The 19,556-nt window shown below is 56.3% G+C and overlaps 1 protein-coding gene across 1 annotated transcript in view; it reads right to left on the bottom strand.

Annotated features, from left to right (window-relative positions):
- Window positions 1-3,362, bottom strand: part of LOC114657062 (tenascin-like) — a 57,848-nt gene extending 54,486 nt beyond the window's left edge. The window contains exon 1 of the mRNA XM_051931874.1: window positions 3,053-3,362. The gene's annotated coding sequence lies outside the window, so the exon portion shown is untranslated. The remainder of the gene's footprint in view (window positions 1-3,052) is intronic.
- Window positions 3,363-19,556: the final 16,194 nt, after the last annotated feature.

Raw genomic sequence — 19,556 nt, 5'->3', positions numbered from 1 at the left:
TCACCGGATAAATAAAGCCAAAGATGGAGCAGAGGCGCTCGACAGTTAACATCGCAAATGAAGTTAAAACACGTAAGAGAGGGGCAGCACTGCCCCTCCCTATGTGCCAGCCGGTCACTTTAGGTGCCCCCTTCACCCAATGCAGTTACAACTCACAGCACAGACCCTCCATGTGCCACATTCAACATCAAACATGTCCGAGAGTGCCAGCTGTGCCCAACGTGCCCAAGTCATCTGTAACTACATGCGGAACATCTGGTACGCCACATGTCACCTTTTCATGCCTCGTGTCACACTTCACATGTCAGCTCTAACATACAACATGTCAAAGTGTGTCATATAATCTGTGGCAACATAAGGATCATACCTCTGTATTGCCACCCCAGCCCCTTTTTGATGACATGCCACAGTCCAGCCGTTGTCTAAAAGCACGTGCCACTACCTGCAACCTCAGAAGCTTCATGCCCATCACCCCAGGAGGGATTGTATTGCGCCAAGCAATCGGCACATCAAGTCAGGTGCTGTATATCAGGTGAGACAAGACGCCTCAGGTATCGCATGGCACGCCTGGCACGCACTTACTTGTATAACAGACACCGCTGTACCCAGACCACCATGTGCAACATGCAAGAGCAGCGGTGAGTGGTACAATGGAGCATCACCTTACCCGTGACATACAACCTCACCGCCATCCGGAGCAGCAGTCCCTTTATGAAGTGTAGCGCACCGTGCCCTGGCGGGTCACACCTAACGTGTACGGGCATGAGACCCAGTCGCTCCAATGCCATTCCCTGACGTGATGCTTATGTGTGACCCGCTCACCTGATTGAGCGGGTATCCACACCTTTTATCAGAAGGAGGCCTTCACCCTTATGAAGCCGTCACCACACACAGCCCTTTATGCAGCCTGGCACCCCTCGGATCTGCATGGGCACCTGGTGGTGGACCCTTCAGGTATTGCCCGGCTCCCACTGTGTGACCCCAGAGACTAACAGCTCAGGAGTTACTGCCGCTGGGCTCAGCTATCAGCCTGGCGCTGTCTCTGTGTGTTCTCCCTGTGCCCATGTGAATCCTCCAGACATGCAGGTTTGGTGAGTGTGCACTGAGATGGACTGGCATTCCATCCGGGGCTGGCTCCTGCCTTGTTTCCAGGATGGCGAGGAGCGAGTGTGCCACCACCCTAAACTGGAGTAAGCAGTACCAGAGCGGCCATTTCAGCTACCCACCGTACTACTGGCAGGTGACATTTGAAATGCTGGGAGCTGCCAGTTCCACAGGGCACCAGCCCCCCGTGTGCCCTATCAGACGTTACGCGTGTCGTAATAATCAGCCGGCGCCCTGAACTTGTGCAGCACAGGACACCGTCAGCCTTGGAGTGACCCAAACCACAAAGGGCCTTCGATTACAGTATGGCGCCCGACTCCACACGTGTGGCACCACCTCATGTGGCTCTTTCAGCAGACATGTCACTCCTGTCCCTGCCACCTTCCTGTCCTTTGCCTCCGTCTCGGCAGACTTTAGGACGCTGTAGTCGAGTGGACTGACCAACGGCCATGCGGCTTTTGTGCACCTTATGGGTGGTCAGCGTGTGAGCCAAGTGACGGTCACAAGCATCCTGGCGTGTGTGAGTGATGTGTGCCGCGCCCCGGGACCACCTCCCAGGAGGCCTGTCCTGCTTTAGCAGTGCCCACTGGGGGTTAAGGGATTTGCTCGCCGTCTCCCCAGACGAGTGCCGACAGCGGCTGATCGGCTTTGTCATCCGATACGTTGCCATTTTCGGTTTTTAGCGCTGAAACTTGAAGAAGCCCCTGGAGTGAGAAGAAAGACCCTTTCATGTGCGGCCCCTGCCCCCTCAAAGAGACAGCCTGGCTTCTGCTGAAACGCTCAATTTCCCTTTCTAAATGCGCCCTCTCAATGCTGCTGGCCGCAGAGGAAGCCACATTTGTTACTCATTATATCGGTGGCGCTCCAGCCCCTCGACTCGTCCCCTCCCACCGCGAGCTGTCTGCCCGGGTCGTGAGTGCCAGCAGCAGAAATGCTGAAAGATGGGCACCGACGTGCACGTGAGACAAAGCGGGAGCGGGTCAAGCTGTGCCACCCGGCGCAGAGCGACCAGACAGCAGAGCGCTCGGCCAAGTGGCACGGCGGCTCACCTGGATTGCCGCGCTCAGCCGTCCCCGCGCCCGCTCCTACGCTGCCTGCCTCTGTCGCTCATTTCAGGTGTTTCTGCCCAGGTGTGCGCTCTACGCTGGGTTTCTGTGCTTTGTCTGTTCTGCAAGGCGCTATACAGCAGATAAGACCCCCCTGTCCCTCCTGCACCCGCTGAGGAATGGACTGGTGGTCCCCCTCGTAGAGGTCTCTTCTGCAGAGAATTCACCTCTGGCCAGCCTTGGGGGGCTGACACTGTTTAAATTTAGGACTGGGTGGGCAGCCCTGCCAGGTAAGAGTCCAGCTTTCTGAAATAGGCCGTGGGGTTGGGGGTAGCTCACCACATGTGCCTCTCAAGTCTAAAAATACAGACGCCAATGCCAAGTAACCAATAGCCAGGCGGGTCAGAGGGCACCTCTGCTCACATTCTTTCAGTCCATACGTTCTGCTTGACCCCGTCAGACGGCCGCAGGGCGGGCAGACAGCTGACGGCTTCTTGCCTGAAAGTGATGGAGATGGGCAGAGTGCCTAGCGGCACCATATTGATGGCGGGGCTTGGGACCCCTTGGACAGACGGACCGACGGGTACCACCATCCAGTCAATACGTTTAGATCTGTGGTGTTGTAGTACCAGTGCCCGATGTGACCCACCACCGATATGCAGGCACTGCCATCAGCCCCGTTAGAGTACTCTGTGTGTGTTTGCCCTGTTGGTTAACGAACTTTGAGACACCATCAAGAAAAGAGACCACTGGGGTCTACGAACGGGGGGCACACAAAGCCATAGAAGAGACAACAGAGAGAAAACGAGAGCCAGAGAGAGTCAGGCAGCGTGCATTCAGCACTAATCCCCCCGCTGGCACACAAAAGAGCACCCCCCGCCCTGAACGAGAGCCGCACTCACCTGAACTCGCCTCAGAGGTGGCAGTGCTGGTCCCAGCTCCGATCCCGACTCCAAGCAGCGGGCTTCCCAACACGGCAAGTGGAATGGCACGGAGGAAAGGCGTTCTGTAATGAGCCGCTTCGGGGGTCAGGACTGCATGGCTGCAAGGGGGTGAGTGACAGCGGAATCCCTTTTGTGAGGACGGCTGAGTCCACCTAGCCACTTTATATAGCCCCCTCCTGATTGTGCGCTCAGGCTTGGCAGGGGCTCTGTAATGGGATGCCTTCAGGCTGACTCGCTCGCCCGCCCGCTCCCTCTCTCTCTCTCTCTCTCTCTCTCTCTTGCTCGCTCACTCGCTCACTCTCCCTCTCCCCCCCCCCTCTCTCTCTCGCTCGCTCGCTCGCTGGCTGCTGAAGCCCCTCTCAGTTCTGCTGACTTTCGCTCGGGGAAGAAACAATAAAAGGCAAATTAACATACCATGTAAGGCAGAAGAAGCAGCCGGAGGGCCGAGGAGGCTCAGGGTGTCAGACTGGGGCAGACACTGCCAATTTAAGATGACCCCCGGCACACCAGGGAGGCGAGCGTCCATCCAGAGCAATCAGATGGAAAAACAAAAAAAAAACAGTGAGACGGGGCGACACTAAAAAAGTCATCCTGTGCTGTCTGTCACGAGGCCACCGCCAGCGTCCATGTGGCTCTGCTGCAGGGTCACTGAGCTGCATGGAGGATCGGTGAGAATACCCCCTCATGGGCCCACCTGTCCGGACAGTACGGAGGGAAGGCTGACCCCACTGTGACCCCACTAGTGACACCCACTGTGTGCTCAGCAGACACCCTCGTGGGTCTGGTCAGTGCAGGTCCCCCAGTTAGTAGAGATGTCCCACCCTGTAGTGTGTTGCTGACCCCTAGATACCACACTCGCACCCTTTGAGTGGCTGGCCTATACGTCCAGTCATTCCAGACCGCCCGCTGACCCCCAGTAGTGTGTTGGTGACACTCATCTTCAGATAGCCAGCTGACCCCCAATAGTGTGTTGGTGACACTCATCTTCAGATAGCCAGCTGACCCCCAGTAGTGTGTTGGTGACCCTCATCTTCAAATAGCCTGCTGACCCCCAGTAGTGTGTTGGTGACTCTCATCTTCAGATGGCCCACTGACCCCCAGTAGCCCTCATCTTCAGATAGCCAGCTGACCCCCAGTAGCCCTCATCTTCAGATGGCCCCACTGACCCCAGTAGCCCTCATCTTCAGATAGCCAGCTGACCCCCCAGTAGTGTGTTGATGACCCTCATCTTCAGATGGCCCACTGACCCCCAGTAGCCCCTCATCTTCAGATGGCCCACTGACCCCCAGTAGCCCTCATCTTCAGATAGCCAGCTGACCCCCAGTAGCCCTCATCTTCAGATGGCCCACTGACCCCCAGTAGCCCTCATCTTCAGATAGCCAGCTGACCCCCAGTAGTGTGTTGGTGACCCTCATCTTCAGATAGCCCACTGACCACCGGTAGTGTGTTGGTGACCCTCATCTTCAGATAGCCAGCTGACCCCCAGTAGTGTGTTGGTGACCCTCATCTTCAGATTGCCCACTGACCCCTGGTAGTGTGTTGGTGACCCTCATCTTCAGATAGCCCACTGACCCCTGGTAGTGTGTTGGTGACCCTCATCTTCAGATAGCCAGCTGACCCCCAGTAGTATGTTGGTGACCCTCATCTTCAGATAGCCCACTGACCACCGGTAGTGTGTTGGTGACCCTCATCTTCAGATAGCCAGCTGACCCCCAGTAGTGTGTTGGTGACCCTCATCTTCAGATGGCCCACTGACCCCCAGTAGCCCTCATCTTCAGATAGCCAGCTGACCCCCAGTAGTATGTTGGTGACCCTCATCTTCAGATAGCCCACTGACCACCGGTAGTGTGTTGGTGACCCTCATCTTCAGATAGCCAGCTGACCCCCAGTAGTGTGTTGGTGACCCTCATCTTCAGATGGCCCACTGACCCCCAGTAGCCCTCATCTTCAGATGGCCCACTGACCCCCAGTAGCCCTCATCTTCAGATAGCCAGCTGACCCCCAGTAGCCCTCATCTTCAGATGGCCCACTGACCCCCAGTAGCCCTCATCTTCAGATAGCCAGCTGACCCCCAGTAGTATGTTGGTGACCCTCATCTTCAGATAGCCAGCTGACCCCCAGTAGTGTGTTGGTGACCCTCATCTTCAGATGGCCCACTGACCCCCAGTAGCCCTCATCTTCAGATGGCCCACTGACCCCCAGTAGCCCTCATCTTCAGATAGCCAGCTGACCCCCAGTAGCCCTCATCTTCAGATGGCCCACTGACCCCCAGTAGCCCTCATCTTCAGATAGCCAGCTGACCCCCAGTAGTGTGTTGGTGACCCTCATCTTCAGATAGCCCACTGACCACCGGTAGTGTGTTGGTGACCCTCATCTTCAGATAGCCAGCTGACCCCCAGTAGTGTGTTGGTGACCCTCATCTTCAGATTGCCCACTGACCCCTGGTAGTGTGTTGGTGACCCTCATCTTCAGATAGCCCACTGACCCCTGGTAGTGTGTTGGTGACCCTCATCTTCAGATAGCCAGCTGACCCCCAGTAGTATGTTGGTGACCCTCATCTTCAGATAGCCCACTGACCACCGGTAGTGTGTTGGTGACCCTCATCTTCAGATAGCCAGCTGACCCCCAGTAGTGTGTTGGTGACCCTCATCTTCAGATGGCCCACTGACCCCCAGTAGCCCTCATCTTCAGATTGCCCACTGACCCCCAGTAGTGTGTTGGTGACCCTCATCTTCAGATAGCCAGCTGACCCCAGTAGCCCTCATCTTCAGATAGCCAGCTGACCCCCAGTAGTGTGTTGGTGACCCTCATCTTCAGATGGCCCACTGACCCCCCAGTAGCCCTCATCTTCAGATTGCCCACTGACCCCCAGTAGTGTGTTGGTGACCCTCATCTTCAGATAGCCAGCTGACCCCCAGTAGCCCTCATCTTCAGATAGCCTGCTGACCCCCAGTAGTGTGTTGGTGACCCTCATCTTCAGATGGCCCACTGACCCCCAGTAGCCCTCATCTTCAGATGGCCCACTGACCCCCAGTAGCCCTCATCTTCAGATAGCCAGCTGACCCCCAGCAGTGTGTGACTAAGCCACGGCCCCAGTCAGTAGCGCTGCCCCACTCGCAGCCCACCCACTCAGTTTTATCCGGTTTGCTCCCTGAGGTTGTGCCCCCTGTTGACCGGTCCTGGGCACATGCCATGTCTTTTCTTTTCCGTCATATTAAGCAACGTCACAAAAATGGAATGTTAGTCTTAATGAATGGATGACAGTCTTCACCAGGCATTTACAAGGATGCCAGGCTGCCCCCCGAGATGCATTTTTACTGCCAGTTTGGCTGCCAGCTTGCAAATTAGAGAGCCCCTCTGGTGCTCCCCAAGGAAATCAAAACGCAGATCCGCTGTGAGAGAAATTCAACCGCATTTAATAAAAGGGGATCAGCGGAGAAAACATCAGAGCTGATTACTGAGCACAGGGTCCGCTAGCGGGGGTCTTGTGCCACCCAGGGCCAGGCACGCAGACATACCTGTCAGTAATTTTCGAGGTCTGGAGTGAAGTGGGCGGTGGGAGAAGACAGGCAGTAAAGGGGCGCTGGCACTAAAAGAACACTCTAGAAATGAGGAGGGGTGCCCATTCAGTCCACAGGGAGAGAGCTGGCAGAAGAAACCAGACGGGACAACTTGGCACACTGAGCTGGGCGGTCTTGGGATTTGATCTGATTTTCAGACCCCCTGCCGTGTGTCCACTTGGGCCTTCATCACCTCGTGTGTCGCTCCTTGGGAGGTCAGCGAGCGGGTACCGTGAGTGGCACCCCATCTGCTCTGCCGCCAGCGCATCGGGCCCATACGTACGTTGGTGGGCTCGCACACACACTCTCTCGTCTTTCCGGCACTGGATCATTCAGGACGCAGGGTGGGAGTGCGGAGGTCGAGGTTTGCCTTCCTCTGAGAGCTCAGCGGTGGAGAGCACAAGGTCAGAATTCCTGTCCCGTGACGACATGAACCTTAGACCCCGGGACACACCAGAGAGTTTAGTCCTGTGAAAACATGAGAGCGGGACCCCCGTTGTGCAGTGCCCCTCGGAGGGAGGCCAGGTGGAGATTGTCAAAGTAGGAAACCTGATCCCAATGTAATCACAAGTCTGCGCTGTCACTCAGACCTTGGTGACCTTTCACCTCTGGCCATTTACTCCTGAAGGATCAGGACAAAGAGCAGCACTCAATGTTAAGGTTACCTTCCAAACGTCTGCTGTCCTCCTCCTCCTCCTCTTCTTAAAAATGCCGTGTGACATCTGGAAAGTCGGAGACCTCTGCCGCCGTGGGCACACTGATAGGCCAAGTGACCACTCGATAAAGCTGATGGTGGGCCTACTGAGGTCTCTGCAAAGTTGACCCCAAGAGCCGTGGATGTGATGGACACCCTGGTCAGTCGGACTTTGAGGTTGAGGCGGCTCACGTGTGAGGAGGGAATGGGCAGAAAATCCGCCTGCCAGCCTTCTGCTCAGCTCCATTCTCTGTTTGGTGGGGGGTTGGGGGCCTCGATGAGACCCCCCCCCGTGTCCCCCTTTATCAGTGGCTCAGCAGCTGGCGCTCGCCATCGAAGGGCAATTGAATTCTCTTTTTGAGGTTTTGTAGACGGGAGATAACCAGCGGAGACTGGTGGACCGGCGGCCTGCTGGCACGACATGGTGGTGTAGGCAGAGTGAGGCGGATGGGCACCTCTCGTAGTGGTCCTGCAGCCCTGTGATTGACCCCTCGGGTTCCCATTGTCTGTTTGTTTGAATTAGCGTGACGCTGGCCTTTTTGCTGTCCCTACCTGTCCTGGTGTGTTTGTCACTTTCTGTGCCTTGAATTCTACATTCTGTCATTGGCTCTGCAGGCCTCCATCAGCACAGACGCTGAAGAAAGAAGGGCCACCGGGACAAAAGTGTGCCAGGTTAGTCGTTGAGCCACCAAAACACACAGACACACGTGAAAGTGGAGAGGACACCAAACTGTCAGGTGTAGACACACAGCGCGCTCAGACGGACGGGCACACCCACATCAGCGGGCACAGACATACAAGACACAGACTCGGACACGTAACACCGACTTTGACATGGTGTGTGTGTGTGTCTGTGTGTGCGTGTGTCTCGATGCCCGCTTGTCTACTGACACACGCACACACAGACACACACACACACACACACACTATATCAAAGTCAGAGCATTTGTGTGTGTGTCTCGATGCCCGCTTGTCTTCTGACACACACACGTGCACACGTTCCACTCTGCCCACCCCCCCGATTGAAGTGTGCCCGCCGCTCTAATTAAATCGCGCTCGCTCCCTGCAGCCCCTCACTTGCGCTGCTCTCTAATTGCGTCGTTCCCGGTCCTCATTAGTACCTCAGCGGCTCCTTCACACCTTCCTGGCAGAGGAGAGGAGAGCGTGGCGCTGCAGACAGGAGGACACCTCATCCTTGTCAGGACGAAGATGTCTGAAGTGCCACTCCGCCTGATTAGCAGAGCAGCCTAACGAGGAGGGGACTGTTTTGGAGATGCAGTGCCTTCGGTGACGGACCCGTCCCTCGTTACCATCAGACGCGGCTAAGCTGGGGGTCAGTGGTGAGGCCAGTGGCACTGAGCTTGGCAAGTCGGTCGGTCGGTCGGTCAGGCCGAGTCTCCTGCAGGTCTCCCCCTCGTTGTCACGTCGTGATTGTACAGTATATGAGACGGCCACAGAGGTGGCACCGGTGACACAAATGGTGCATTGAGACTTACTGGCGGTGGACAGCTGGCCAGACCGCCTCACCTCTGCTCCTCTGCCCCCCGTGTTTTTGGACGTCTGTTTCTGACGTTGTGTTTTGCTAAAGCAACAGGACAGAAGACCTCAGGAAGCGAGCGCCCATCACGTGGGTAGAGACGTCTTCCAATGTGTGAAGGAGACACTAAGCAGAGCCCGCTTAGAGCTTGGCTTTGTAAACATGAGCAAATATGGGCAAGAACACCGAGAGTGGACGGTGCCAGCGGGCAGAGGTGGAGGAGGAAGTTGTGTGTCTTTACCCCTCGGCTCCATCATCCAGCCAGCCCCTCGCGCGTCTCAAGTCTGGTGCCAGGGTGGCACCTACTGTAGGCTCGCCCGCCCGCTCCCTGGTGCCAGGCTTTCTTGATTGCTCATTTGCTGGTAGTCCTCGCTGCTCCTCTCCGGCTGGGTGACATCTGACTGTCCTCAGAGCCGAGTGAGGAATTCACGAGGGGGACCTGAGGTCTGAGGCGAGATGGCAGGGGGCTCTGGATGTGTGTCTGTGGAGCCTGTGACCTCGGGCAGCGCCCCCTGCCATCTCTGCTCCTCGCTTTGTGCGCCGTTCTCGGCCCTCAGGCTCCGTTTATCATTTTTATTTCCAGCTCTCCTCAGATGACTTTCATTTCGCTCCAGTCTGAGACTGTGATAAATCTCGGCCCCCGGTAATGGGATCTCCTCGGCGCGCTGGAGGGTCTTAAATCTCATCGGGCCGGCGCTTTATCCGTTTATTTCGTGTGAGTGATGTTTGCTCTCACCTGCAGTGTTATTAGAAATGCATTATTGAGGGCCGTGGCCAAGGAGGGTCCCCTGCCCGCAGTACCCGTTGGCTGCCAGAGTTGGATTAAGGGCAGGTTGTGCCACTGCGTTTGGATGCCACTCTGATAGTCTCCTTCACCAGCAGGCCCCCCGGGGTGTGAAATCCGTGAGGGGATTGTGGGCTGCTAATTTTATATGGTGCCTTTCACAGCGAGCGCAGCGCCAAGTCATTGGGGGTTTGGAGTGACAAACAGGAGGTCTCGGGGGGGGGGGGGGGGTGGTGCAGTGCATGCTCCTTTAGATTGTTGAGCGCTTTGTTGGGCATCGTGGGCACCGCTTTACGCCACCCTGTGATGATTATTACACACAATGAGCCCATTTTCATTGTCTGTGGATATTTGTTATGTTTCTCTGTCGTTATGACAGTGACGTCACCGTTCCGCCATTTTGTTTGCGCCTTGACGTGCTGCCATTTTGCGTACCTTCAGGTGGCTGTGTTGTCATTGGAGACAGGGTGACGTGGCTGGCATGTGGCTCCCAGAAGTCACACTGCGTGATGCACCCAAGATGGCCGCGAGGTGACGTCACTCTTGTCACAATAGAAACAAATCAAAAAAATCAAAAACACGGAAGCTCAGAAATGGGAATTAACCCCTTGTTGCCTGAATGTATTGCCAGTCATATAAAGCGCAGCTCGTTCATTTGAGTTGGGCACACAAGCAAGCAGGGGGCCGGAGGGGGGGGGGACTCCATGTGCACGGCCACAAAAAACACTTCGCTTCCATCAGGCGGGTGTAGTGCCCACTACAACTGTTAGATGGCGTGACCAGAGCTTCCAATACGATCCTTGGTACGCATCGAATACGCCTCACCTGGCACTGGCGGGGTACATGTGCCAACCTTGGCTGCATTCGCTTTGAAGTGATTTGGTGACAATCAAAACGGAACGGAACACGACAGATGTATTCACACCTCATCCCCTGGCAACTGATGGGCTGGCATAGGCCTGACTTGTGTGTACCCGTGTGCTCCGTCAAGTTGGCACAACGCTGAGAGACAGTCAAGCCGACAGACGCCTTCTCAAGTGGTGGCTTACGGACTCGCATTTCTCTGACCCGTCAATTCAGGAGCGGCCATCGTGAGCCGATCAGGTGACAGAAGACGTCTGACCAATCAGGAGGGCACGGGCAGGCAGGGCGGGGACACAGCACAAGGCGGACCCTCCATTGTGTGAGATTTCGCCATACAAGTGCCACCGTTTGGTCTTTAAAGAAGAAATTCTGAGGACCGTCGGCCAGCAGCCACAAAGTCCTGGTAGCCTTGAACGAGTGAGCACAGCCATGTGCCAGTAGCCATGTGCCAGTAGCCTTGTGCCAGTAGCCTTGTGCCAGTAGCCATGAGCCAGTAGCCATGTGCCAGTGGAGCTGGCTGTGATCGTCACCTCCAAGGTCTCATTTCATGTCACACAGGCTCCGCTGACCTGCCAGCTGCCACCCCCAATCTGCCTTGCGCCACTATGAGGGGTGTGTGTGTGTGTTCACCTCTCATGGTGGTCTCGCTTGAATGTGAAGCCATTAATGTGACCTGCTGGACATCCTCTTTAGCTGCCAGCGTGCCAACCCAAGGCGTTTCCAAGTGTCTTCCTTTTATTTGTCACCAGAGCAGGCTGTTGTTATTATGGTGGCAGAGCATTTCATTCTAGTTGTATCTTTTTATGGGGTCCTTCATGTCACTTGTGCGGAGGTGACATGGGGCCGGACGCTCTCACTTCATGTCACGCTTGTGCAGGTCTCTCAGGCATTAAGGACATTACTGGGGAGGCCTGAGGGGGGATGTCTGTCACCATTGGACCTAAAGGACGTGAAGAGGGGGCTAACACCACGAGGGGAGTCCACTCGGTCACAAGTGACTGCGGTCCACCCAGTTTGCTTTAGACTGGGGGTCACCGTGTAGCGCTCAGTCGTTTTTGACGTCGCTGCCCCTTTTTTATTGTCTTTGCCCCCACGTGGTGTGCTTTGGTTGGCACAGGTGGTCAGTCGGGGAGTAGCACTTGTGATGTCAGCCCTGCCACTCCGTTTAAGCCAGCAGTGCGCCTCGTGTGTCCTTTCAGAATTCTTTACGTTTATATGGCGCTTTCCTTACCACCACACGTGTAGCACCCACCCAGATGATGCGATGGCAGCCATTTTTATGCCAGTGTGCTCGCCACACATGAGCTGTTAGGTGGGGAAGTGGTGAGAGCGAGCGAGCCAATCAGAGACAGGCGATGTTTAGGGGGCCCAAATGGCCGAGAGGCGTCCCGCTGCTGTCAGGACAGTCCTAGGCCTCGGACACTGTGAGGTCCATAAGCTGACGCCCCCTTCTGAAGCCCCTCCCCTGTTTCTCTGCTGACCGACGCCCCTCATGACGACTGTCGAGGGTCTCTCAGCTCTCCATCCGCAGAAACAAACTGAACAGAAATCCTCACGTGATGTCCTGCCTGGAGTGCGTTTGGCGCACTTTATAGGACGTCAGGTAAATGCTGCGCTTCACGGGGCAGCGGCTCGGTGGCTGAGGGTCTGCACTGGCAATCAGAAGGCTGACCCCCCGACCGTAGGGTATAAAAATGGCAAATGCTGAGGAAGAAGACGAAGAAGAAGAAATGATAAGCTGCGATTAACACTCCGTGTTCTCATAGAGAAACAAAAAGAAACGAACGGCCAAAATATGAGACACGACGTCTAGGGGGTCCTCAGGGTTACTATTACTGGGGTGCATCATTTGAATATTTATATTAATTAGGGCGGAGCTTATGCTCCAGGACTGACGCATGAAGAGGTGTAAAATAGTCGCCCAGCTAAGACCTCTGTGTGCCCACTGGGCATGGTGCCACGCGACCTCACAGACCTTTATTACCTCAGCACGCCAGTTTATCCTGGTGAAGCTTTTTCTTTATTTCTAATAAATATTTGTTTTGCACACACGTTCAGTTTGCCGCCATTACTATAATTGGCGTACCGCTGACGTCGTGGAAAGTGGGTGGAGTCAAAAGAGACGCCGCGGACGGGGGCCTCAGAGTGTCACAGGTCACTAAAACTGTCCTGACTGCAGCGGGACTCGACTGGGATGAGCGGGTCAAGGAGGGCACTTGGGGACGTTGGGACTTGGGGGGGTGTGTGTGTCTGTGTGAGGACTCTGAGCTCGGTGTGTGTGTGTGTGTCGGTGTGTGTGAGGACTCTGAGCTCGGTGTGTGTGTGTGTGTGTGTCGGTGTGTGTGTCTGTGTGAGGACTCTGAGCTCGGTGTGTGTGTGTCTGTCTCTGTGAGGACTCTGAGCTCGGTGTGTGTGTGTGTCTGGGTGTCTGTGTGAGGACTCTGAGCTCAGTGTGTGTCTGTGTGAGGACTCTGAGCTCGGTGTGTGTCTGTGTGTGTGTTGGTGTGTGTGAGGACTCTGAGCTCGGTGTGTGTGTGTGTGTGTGTCGGTGTGTGTGTCTGTGTGAGGACTCTGAGCTCGGTGTGTGTGTGTCTGTCTCTGTGAGGACTCTGAGCTCGGTGTGTGTGTGTGTCTGGGTGTCTGTGTGAGGACTCTGAGCTCAGTGTGTGTCTGTGTGAGGATTCTGAGCTCGGTGTGTGTGTGTGTGTGTGTCGGTGTGTGTGTCTGTGTGAGGACTCTGAGCTCGGTGTGTGTGTGTGTCTGTCTCTGTGAGGACTCTGAGCTCGGTGTGTGTGTGTGTGTCTGGGTGTCTGTGTGAGGACTCTGAGCTCGGTGTGTGTGTCTGTGTGAGGACTCTGAGCTCGGTGTGTGTGTGTGTGTCTGGGTGTCTCTGTGAGGACTCTGAGCTCAGTGTGTGTGTGTGTGTCTCTGGGTGTTTGTGTGTTTCAATCCTTGACGCTCTTTTCTCCTTCCATCTTTTCAGGCCGTTGGGACCCCCACTTCAGGTGCCCGTGTCCCCCCCCCCCCGTTTTTGGCTTCCAGGTAAGTTGGGGTCTTTGGCACTGAGTGTGTTGACCCCCCAGATCGTGACCTTTACTTTTTTAGTTCATTTCAGTTCATTTTTCAGGACACAAATATCTTGATCTGTGGTTTTGTTTTTTTTTTTTAACCTTTGACCTTGAGCGGGCAGCACGATGGCGCAGTGGGTAGCGCTGCCACCTCACAGTTAGGAGGCCCATCTGGGTTCGTTTCCCGGGTCCTCCCTGCGTGGAGTTTGCATGTTCTCCCCGTGTTTCCTCCCACAGTCCAAAGACATGCAGGTCAGGTGGATTGGCGATCCTACATTGTGCTGTGTGTGTGTGCCCTGCGGTGGGCTGGCGCCCTCCCCGGGGGTTGTTCTTGCCTTGTGCCCTGTGCTGGCTGGGATTGGCTCCAGCAGACCCCCGTGACCCTGTAGTTAGGATATAGCGGGTTGGATAATGGATGGATGGATGACCTTGAGCCCTGCCATTAGCTGTCTTTTTGCCTGGCCGCGCCCACGTGGTCTGTAAGGTGGCACCCTGCTTGTGCCAGTCAGTGCTGTGAATTCTTCTCTAGTCTGCACTCCTCCGGTGCGCCACCTCACATCTCCAGCTACATGAGGTGAGACAACAGAAAAAGAAAAGAGGACAGCAAATGTAGAAATGAAGGGTAGAGGAGCGGAGCCACGTGGGCGCCACTCTGTTACTGCGACCTGAACTCACACGTTGTGATGAGACGCGTGGCGATATGCAGGCCATTTGAAAATGGGGCACCATTGGCACAGTTGGCACATGCGGTATGGACAGAGAGCTGATTGCTTGCTTGAGTAGCCAGTTGTGTCACTTTGGGGTAACAGGCCTGAACAGGACAGGGGGTCTCGAAAAGGAAAGAGAAAGACGGGAGGTGGAAAGAGAAGATAAAGTTGTGACAGAGGTGGCCGCTCAGGTTTGGTCCCCAAAAGGAGCCAACATGTGGCATCCATGCTGATCAGAATAACGCTGTGTGTGCAGGGGGTCCTGACGCTGCAGAGGTAGGAAAGGCACTATATAACAGAGAAAGAATAGAACAGGCAGACAGACCCCCTTGACGTAGCACCATATGACAGTAGTGTCCCCATCTGTCACCGCAGTCCAGGGCCCCAACAACTCAGTCCAATCTTTTGACCTGCGGTGCCCCGGACCCCCCTGCCATCCTACTTGTCCCTTTGTGGAAGCCTTTCGGGGTCTCGACTGTTCCCGTGTAAGTGCATGTGCCCCTCCACCAGGATGCTTGTATGTAAGCCACCACATTCGAGGCTGAGCGAGGGGTGCCATTCAGGACCCTCCATTGTCCGTGTCATTCGTGACTTGCATGTCACCTGCCTGGCACTCAGGTTTTCATTCACTGTGGAGCCTGGCATAACAGGCCTGGCTTGGCTTCTGGTCCTTTCATTGGCGTGCGGTGAGAGCAGCGAGTGACTATGAGGACCCCACGTGACGATGGCAGAGGAAGGTGCCCACCTCATCAGTCTGCGTAGCCCTTGTAAAACTGATGGCTCTGCGCCAGACGTGTGCTACCTCAGTAGTCCTGCTGGTGGCGCCGGTGACCGTCTAAACAGACTCTCGTGCCAACAAACTCCAGGCTTGGCATCGTCAGGTCAGGTGACCGTGGTCCCCATGAAAAGCCACCGCACTGGACGAGGTCTGCTAACGAACGCTGCCAGGCTCCTCCCACCAGCATGGCTTGCCTCCCAGCATTCCCTGCTGCTGTGCCCCATCTTCCTCAGAGTTGCTAGTGGTAACGCTGGCAGTGGTGCTGTGAATTATCACACTGTGTGGCGAGCATGCGGGAAATGTGCAACCAGTTACCCACCAGGGTGCCAGTAAAGCTCAATGCTTTTCATTCAGTGCCAGTGTGTAAGTGAATGGCGCCAGTGCCCATGGTACACTAAATGCGGTCTCGCTTATTTACAGCCCCACTGGCATCCTAATACCTCTGCCAGTCACAATGTGGGGAAGTATGGCCATGCCCTGTGCCAACCTGATGCCCAGCCTGCCAGAGGGCTCTTGTCTCAGTTGCACTGCATGCAAAGCAGGGCTCCAGTTTGATGAGCCCCCATTGATGCTGAAGCGATACGATGCCAAGGTGGGCAGCCTGCCACACTGAGGTGAGGACACAGGCCATTCCAGTAGCTTACCGGACCACCGTGCCATATGTGACCCCGGGCTCGAGGCAGCCAATGACCCACATGTGACCGTCCACTGAGCGCCCAGCAGTGGCTCCAGGCTGGCAGACGTGACCAACAGGGGACGGCCCGTCACCTCAGCAGTGAAATAAACGGAGCGGTGGTCCCAGCCCCTCAGATGGCAACATTTTGAGTGCATTCAAGGACTTCAAATGGGCCAGTAATGAGCCTGCAGACACACACGGCGTGCAGAAGACCCCAAAGGTTACCCTCGTTCACAGATCAAAGAGCCCCTCATCACATGCGTGACACGGCCGCGCCCCCCGAGCAAAAGCGAAATTACAGAAGAACTTTAGGGAGGAGAGGAAGAGATAAATCACGGGGGCGTCACGAACACTTTGATGCTCCTCCGCCGCGCCACACTGCGCTGCCCCCTCACTCGCCTCCCGACGTCAAGAGGGGGTCTTGAGTGGCAGGCCAACGAAGAGGACAACAAGGGGGTCACCCCGGTGCCCGACAGCGCCACCTCGTGAAGCCCCTCACTACGCCACATGGAGATGCCAACCAGTCCAGTGGTGCCACCTAATCAAACTGGGAGGTGTGACAGTGTGCGACCTGAAGAAGCCACACTGCAAAAATGAGGGTGACACTCGCCACGGGACCTCGTCATGTTAGTGTCCTCCACGCTGGAGAAGGCGAGTGACCCCCTCGGTTAGATCTTTATGGAATGAAAACAGCCCTGGGCACAAATGGAGTGCGTCACCCACAGGGCAGGGCTGGCGGGTGTTGGCATTGACTGCAGTGTGCAGGGCGGGAGAGCGCCATGCCGACCACCAACACCACCAGTGGACCTTCATCGTGTAGCCCGCCTGCCAGCCGAGGTGATGGGCACTGTGGCCGTACTCCGAGGTGACTCCTATGCACCCACAGCCCCTCTCTTGGTGGGCACCGAGCCGTGCGGCTTCAGGATGGCGGCACCGTGGCGGCCGGGGTCAGGCAGTGGTCAGCGGGGCAGGCTTTATGGCTCCTTTGAATAGACGAGCTGCGGCCCCCCTGACCCGACCAGCCCACTCGATTACACACATAAAAAAGACAAGGAGTGTGGACAATGCCCGCCAGGGTGCTGCTGTTAAAGACCACATGAGGATGGCATTCCTGGCTGGGGTCGCTGGCCACGCCAGTCCTCTGTGTTATATGACGCCATTCATAATGACAAAGAGGCGAGAATGTGACACCGAGGTGACTGATGAGGGGACAGGGGTGCTCTGGTCTTCTCTACGATGTGGCCAGCTGGGCAGAGGTCAGTTCTGCTGTGCCAGTCGTGATGGGGGTCTCAGCTCTCTAGCAGTGCCCCCAACCTAAGGAGGGTCAGCTTTCGCTCAACAGCTCCCCCGACTCAGACCATCTGCAGCCCACCTGAATAGCCAGGGTCATCTGAATCCTGACCAGCTGGTAATTGCTTGCAGTTGCCATGGTCACCAACGGGCCACACTGTCATCTGCCACCAGCCAAGTGACCTCAGAAACCAGACTGCCACTCATACGTCACAGGGGGTCACGGCCGTAATGTGCGGTTGGCATGGCATGTGCCCGCTGCCTGTGACCCCCCCCCCAGTGCCCAGGAGCCCCTCAGCTATCTGCTGGCCAGTGGTCTCCTACGAATGGCTCCCACAGGGTGGTCAGGTAATTTATGGCACTCTAGGCTTTAGCCTGGGAATTCAAAGGGTGGTCTCCATGGTGGTGGGGCTGCGCCAGGTCACTGACCAGCGCCACACAAATCATCCTAATGACTCGGGTGAGGAAGTCACCTTCAGTAGCCTGGGCCATCCAGGTGGCCACCAGCAGGCAGTCCTTATATAGCGCCTTTCTCATCACACACGCTTACACGACTTGGCATGCTGGGCACCGGACCCTGGTCACTTGGGCAGTGTCTGGGCAGAAGCTGCGCTGCACCATCCAGGGTCTCAACACCACTGGGCAGCCTTTAGACGGGCCATCTGCTAAGGGGTGAGGCTGGTGAAGTGTGGGCATGGGACCATCCATTGGTAAGCCAGTTCAGGGTGGATGAGATGCCAGTCCACCACTGAGCCTGCACACTCAGTCAGGCCATGCCAAGTGCCTTTGCAGTGCGGCAGGAGAGAACAAGTAAACTCCACACAGATGGTAGCCGGGCATTGACTTGATCCCAGGTTTCAGGGTCTGCGAGGGGACCATGCTGTGGTTGTGTCTGGTAAATCGTGTGACAGTACAGAGAGAAGTCGGGCAAAACAGGCGAGCGCTGGGCATAGGAGCGAGGAAGACGAGGATTGGAGTGCCAGGTAGGTGGCCATTTAGACGTCACCACCATCTCTCAGGACCCTCCATCAGCATGACCCACTTGATGGACCCCAGTAAGGAGTCGAGATGTCTTGGAGAGCTGGTCAGCCTGGCACTTCACCACATCATGCATGCCCGCTGCCCCTCAGCCACTGCTGGACCAGCCGGACCTGAAGCCGTGAAGCTCGTGTGACACACGTCATGTGACGGTGACCGGCCATCCACCGCTCAGTTGTGGCCACGTCTGAACATGAACAGTGTCACCAACAACTGTGACAGCACTGCCATGTTGGTCCCCTCCATTGAGGGCCTGTTTGTGCACACAAGCCCACTGGGGTCACAGGAAGTAACTGACCTTCCTCGCCAGCCCGCCAGATAGTCCACTGGTGCCACGTTGCCCACCGTTCAGAGCAGAGGGTGCCAGTTGTTCTCTTTGCCTGATTGGGTGCTCGCCCGCGGGGGTCCTGAAGCCCCTCTTAGCCTGGTGTCAGTGTGTAGGGATCAGCACAGCAGCACCTGCTGGAGAGTCGGGCAAACGCAGCACGGCTGTCATCGCCAACGCCAGCTAACGGTTAAAAGGTGACAAACATCCAGGAGTGCCGGACCACCGCCTGGCTAAGAGAGACGACTGGGGTCACCATTAGACCCCCAGTGGGAAGAGGAAGGCAAACATGTCAGGAGGCCCGTGAGGAGTGACGTGAGGGGCAGAGAAGTTGAGTGGTGGCCACTGGTGGGCTTACCTGGCACCTCTTTAAGGTGGTGCTGCAGGGGCGACAGCCAGGAGACCCCAAATGAGCGTCTGTGGGGGGCGACTGATCTCACCCTCTCCTCCCGCTTCTGTCAGAGCCTTCAGGTGTGCAGGTGGTCTCAGGTCAGCCGTTGTGGGGGTCTCAACTGGCGATACTTTGGCAGAGCAAACCAATCAGAGTTTAGCTAGGAGCTCTGCCCCCTCCTGCAGTGCCCTGCGCCGTTCTGGGTGCCCGCTCTTCACTCCGCAGTCCTTGTTCTTTTTCCTCCTCCTCCTCCTCCTCTTTGTTTTCATGACCTGGAACCGAAATTGTCATGTGCAGCGGCCCTGCGTGCCCCCCCTTTGTGCGTCTCCGGGGGGCTCCTAATTGCTGTTCTCCTAAACGCCGAGATCTGCACTGTGAACACAAAGCCCAGGGGCTCCTCTCAAAAAGTGTGCCAGGGCCGCTGATTGGCTGCCTGCGGACAGCCCCGGGACTAAGAGGGCCATGCCCACGTCCCACAGTGCCCCCCTCTGCTCAGCGGGCCTCGGCTTGAAGGATTATTGGGGTCACAGCTCCATAGGTGCTTGTGCCAGATGGCACTCTGACCTGGTATCTGCAGTGGGGCATTCTAGGCATGAGATTTGCCCGCCCAAAGACGGTGCCCCTCTGAACAGACTGTGACCCACCACAGCCATGCCCGGTGGGCCGTAGAGTCTTATTTATGTTTTCCATTTTGCCTGCTCTCCCCCATCCTGGCACTTCTCTGGGTGATCCCAGACTCGGAGGGTGGGG

Source organism: Erpetoichthys calabaricus, chromosome 9 (assembly GCF_900747795.2).
Source record: "Erpetoichthys calabaricus chromosome 9, fErpCal1.3, whole genome shotgun sequence".
Lineage (NCBI taxonomy): Eukaryota > Metazoa > Chordata > Cladistia > Polypteriformes > Polypteridae > Erpetoichthys > Erpetoichthys calabaricus.
The sequence above is the reverse complement of the archived record's forward strand: the minus strand, read 5'-3'. Positions and strand labels throughout refer to the sequence as shown.